Source organism: Trichechus manatus, unplaced genomic scaffold (genome assembly GCF_000243295.1).
Source record: "Trichechus manatus latirostris isolate Lorelei unplaced genomic scaffold, TriManLat1.0 scaffold00406, whole genome shotgun sequence".
In the NCBI taxonomy this organism is placed as follows: Eukaryota; Metazoa; Chordata; class Mammalia; order Sirenia; family Trichechidae; genus Trichechus; species Trichechus manatus.
The window spans coordinates 144,065-149,223 of NW_004444342.1; positions in this window are offsets into that span (position 1 = coordinate 144,065).

Below are 5,159 nucleotides of genomic sequence, written 5' to 3' on the forward strand. Positions count from 1 at the left end.
CTTCCTGAATCACAGGTAACTGTGTGTGTGTTCTCGTTTACAGCAACAAGCAAAGTCTCTGAAGAAAAAAGGAAATTTATGCATGGGTGTTTCTGAAATGCAAAGCTATGATTTTATTTACCTAGAATTTGACAAGCAACTTAAAGACTTTTAGCAGTTGGTTCAATTCCCCAAAAATTATTTTCCAAGTACCATAGTCTCAAAGACAGAAGAGGATTCCTGGCAAATGCTAATATGGCCAAAATTCTGGTCCAGAACATATATGAAGGAAAATAACTTTCTCAGTACATTTTGAAATTATGTCAACTAAAACTTTTCCAGGGTTTTAAAATTTTTACTCTGTTTGATAGCTTCAAGAGATATCTTGCTATTGTTTTTAGGTGTGGTTAAGTTAGTTTCAACTCATTGCAATCCTATGTACAACAGAACAAAATACAGTCCAGTTATGCATCATGCATACAATTGTTGCTATGTTTGAGGTCACTGTTACAGCCACTGTGTCAATCCATCTCGTTGAGGGTCTTCCTTTTTTTCACTGACCCTCTACTTTACCAAGCATGATGTCCTTCTCCAGGGACAAATCCCTCTTGATAATATGTCCAAAGCATGTTGAGAAGAAGTCTTGCCATCCTTGATTGTAAGGAGCATTCTGGCTGTACTTATTCTCACATGGATTTGTTCATTCTTCTGGCAGTTCATGATATATTCAATATTCTTCATCAACACCATAATTCAAAGGCATCAACTCTTCAGTCTTCCTTATTCATTGTCCAGCTTTCACATGCATGTGAGGCGATTGAAAATACCATAACTTGGGTCAGGTGCAGCTTAGTCCTCCAAGTGACATCTTGGCTTTTTAACTTTAAAGAGGACATTTGCAGTAGATTTTCTCAATGTGATACACTGTTTGATATCTTAAGACTGCTTTATTGAATGATGGATTGAGTGAAAAAAACAGGGCTTTGAATTAGTTCTTCCAGATTCACTCATGTCCAAGAAAGTGACATTGGAAGAGACCCAAATTTTAAAAATTGGGGTGAACCGGAACCATAACTGGAATGGGGAAAATTAATATTCAAAGCTCAGCTAGAAACTTAATCTCTCTCTTAGAAAACAAGGGCAGTGTATGTGTTGCATAGCAACCAAATCTCTTGCCAGTCAGATTTTGCACAGAGTCAGAAACAGTGGTGTCTCACTCAAAGATGGTAGTCAACCTTGCTGCCTTAAATGTGTGTCACTCTTCTCAGTCTTGGCAATAATCCAACCTCACCCATCAGGCTCCTGAAAGGGCTCACTACACTTCTGAGTCTTTCATTCCAGGGCTTTGACTCATAATTTTTCCCATTCCAGTTATGGTCCTGGATTGCCCAAATTTTTAAAATTCGAGTTTGTTCCAGTTTTGCTTCATTGGCCATGACTCAACTGGCTCGAATTGGTTCAAAGCTCTGGAAAACAAGAGAACTTCCCAAACCAAACCACTTTGCTTTTATCTATTTTATGTAATGTGGTCTTATGTAATAACACAATTTAGAAAGGATTTCCTTGTTAAAAACTTCAAAAAGTAGTAGTCAAAATCTTTACCATTTAAAAATTTATACTCATACAGAGACTCTGTTTATAATGTCTTTCTATAATTCACCAGTTCAAAAACTCTTGACACCTGTCTTAGGCTGGGTTCTCTAGGGAAGCAAAACCAGTAAAGTGTATACGTATATACATAGAGGGAGAGATTATATCAAGGAAACAGCTCACGTGACTGTAGAGGCTAGAACCTCCCAAGTCCGTGCATCAGGGTAGAGGCCTCTCCCTCACACAGCTGCAGAAGCTGGCAAGCCCAAGATCGGCAGGTCGGAGAGCAGGGCTCCCTCTCACAGGCTGTACAGATGGACAAATCCCAGGTTCGGCAGATAAGCTGACAGCTCAAGTCCCAAGAAGCAGAGATGAGAAGACAGGAAGCAGCCTCAGGATCCAGAGAGAGCAAAAAGCCAGAACATCTGCTTATATTCAGATGCGAGCCACACCCCCAAGGAGACTCCCTTTCATCTGATTGACTACTCACAGTATATTCAATCATGGGAGTGATTACATTAAAACATGGAAAATCATGGCCCAGCCAAGTCGACACACAATCTTAGCCATCACAGTCCACCCCTTGTCAACTTGGCACCTGTACATATCTCCTTAAACCATACATAATCTCTGAATAAAACAATTAGAAAGTCATACTTGCACCTAACGTGATACAACTAACAAGAGTACAATCGAAAACACACTAGCCCTGTTTACAGCTTATATTTTATATGTGAAGGCAACAAAAATATTTGATGCACACATACAAAGTAGAAATACTCATGACAATTACAGTCCCCTTTTCTGCAACTGGTCACGTGGCAGTAACTGGTATTTAGAACTACCTTCTTTCACCACCCATTCTGTATTCCCGTTGCCCTCAACAAGCACCTCGGCTGGTCATGGTCCTTTGCCTGGTGGGGTGACCCAAACCTTCACTCCTGAAGGGTCTGTGTCATTAGTAGTCATGTCAGAATTAGGTTGTTGTAGTTTTCCATTGACTTTAATCACAGGGCATGGTAGTACTAAGAGACACCCCAAGGAATCTCCTGCATTCCAGACATACTCTTCTTTACCTCCATTATGTAGAATCAGTCTGATTTCCTCTTTGTAATCAGGACCAATCACACAAGCCAGTATGGTAACTCCCTTCTTTCCCTGTTGATCCAGAGGTATCTGGAGCCCAAAGTGGTCAGGTGTCATTCTTAACTTCCAGTTCAATGGAATCAGTGATGTGTCTCCAGGTGGGAGTATTCCTCCCTTTGGAACTAAGACCTCTAGGCCTGCAGAGCATAAGGTCAAGGGGAGGAAGCAAATATCTTGCAAGTGGGTCACTAGGGGTAATAGTGAGTGGTGCCACTCCCATTTCCACCCCTTGATTCCTGGGCCCATGAATCCTGGCTATGGGAGAAACAGCACCATATATTGGACGCTGGTTTAAAGCATATACAGCCTCCTGGAGAACATTGCCCCAACCCTGCAAGGTATCGCCACCTAGCTGGCACCGTAATTGTGTCCTTAGAAGGCCATTCCATCATTCTATCAAGACAGCGGCTTCAGGATGATGGGGAACATGGTAAGACCAGTGAATTCCATAAGCATGGGCCCACTGCCGCACTTCATTTGCTGTGAAGTGAGTCCCTTGATCTAAGGCAACGCTGTGCGGGATACCATGATGGTGGGTAAGGCATTCTGCAAATCCACAGATGGTAGTTTTGGCAGAAGCATTGCATGCAGGGAAGGCAAATCTATATCCAGACTAAGTGTCTATTCCAGTAAGGACAAAACACTGCCCTTTCCATGATGGAAGTGGTCCAATGTTGTGGGGATATGTGTCATTGAAATATGGCTACACCAGTGACAACTTCAGCCCCTCAAAGGCCCATATGCTCCACACAGCATGTTGAGACTTGTCAGCAACATGTTGAGACTTGTCACGACTTGTTTTTCCAAAACCTATTGTCCTGTTACTGATTGGCTTGTTTACCTGAAGTCCATTCTCCCTTGCCCGAAACTTATTATTATTCACCCAAAGCCCATTGTTCTGTGATTTGCTTCACTACTTGCTGTATCAACTATAAATAAACTCCTGGGACTGAAGCCAGGGTCGACTCCTCTGAGTGAGCCTCCTTGGTCCCACTTCTCTGTAAGAGTTGTGCAGTTGGTTACCGTCGCCGTCCCAACAGATGGTGCCCCATGTGAGGAAGCCGTAGATGCCCTCACACTCAAATCTCTTCAGGTGTAAGTATAGGACGTGTCCGTTTCAGGCTGTTTAAAGGCACAGCCTGAGGGCGGCAGGGCTTTCCGCGGAGCTCCGAACGCTCTCAATTCAGGCTGTTTAAAGGCACAGCCCAAGGGCAGCGGGGCTTTCCCAAACGCTGTCAAGGGATTTCAGGCTTCAGGCCAGGAACTTTAATGTCATTCTTTCCTTCATTTTCCTTTTCTTCCTCACTATGGGGAATTCTCTTTCTCCTGAGCAGCATCAACACAAAACCCAGTTGTTAGGATTGTTAAAGGCCTCTGAGCTTAAGGTGTCAGAAGAAGCTCTTACTTAACTTCTGCTTTTAATTAAATCTGCCTGTCCTTGGTATCCTTTGCAGGGAAACCTTGATGTAGAAGCATGGGAATGTATCGGTAACATCATTCGCGACATGAACATCCCAGCTTCAGTTCTTATTGTTTGGCATCACTGCCACCTTGCCCTGCAGCCCTTACAGGCAGCTCCTTTGGCTCCCTCCCCTAGCAAAGAAAATATTTATGACCCTCCTTCTTCCACGCCTCCTGAGACTGATTCCTCACAACATGAGTCTCTTATGGAAAGGTGTTTGTGAGAAGGCTGTGAGAAAGAAGGGCTTTCTCCCGGCCCTCTTCTTGGCCCAAGAAACAGACAGCTGAAACCCTCGCCAGAGTTGGAGGAGCACAGTGTCCTTTTCAAAGTACACTTCCCATTGTTTGCTATAGCCCTGATGGACAGCCCGATTCTATCTGTCCCTTTATCCTTCCTTTACCTACTATATTATGGGGACGAGATTTACTCTCCCAGTGGAATGTTCAAATTGACACCCCTCAGGATTTTTCATAAGGGCCACTGCTCAAACAGACCCTCTGTTAAAATTAGCCTGGATACCTGGCCCTCCTGTTTGGGTTGAGCAGTGGCCCATCAAAGAAGAAAAACTAGAACACCTTAAAAGACTTCTACAAGGACAGTTAGAGGCTGGACACATCCGACCTTCCTGCAGCCCTTGGAACACACCTATTTTCTGTATCCCTAAAAAATCCGAAAAATGGAGGCTCCTACATGACTTATGGGCTGTTAATCAAAGTCTTGTCCCTATGGGACCTCTTCAACCAGGAGTCCCCAATCCGGTCTGTATTCCTCAAACATATCATATTATCATTATTGATTTTAAAGATTTGTTTTTTTACTATCCCACTCCACCCTAATGACTGTGTTAAATTTGCCTTCTCAGTTCCCGCTGTGAATAATTGTCATCCTATGCAACGTTATGAGTGGACTGTTCTCCCACAGGGCATGGTCAATAGTCCAACTATCTGTCAATATTATGTTGATAAGGCTCTTAAGCCTGTCC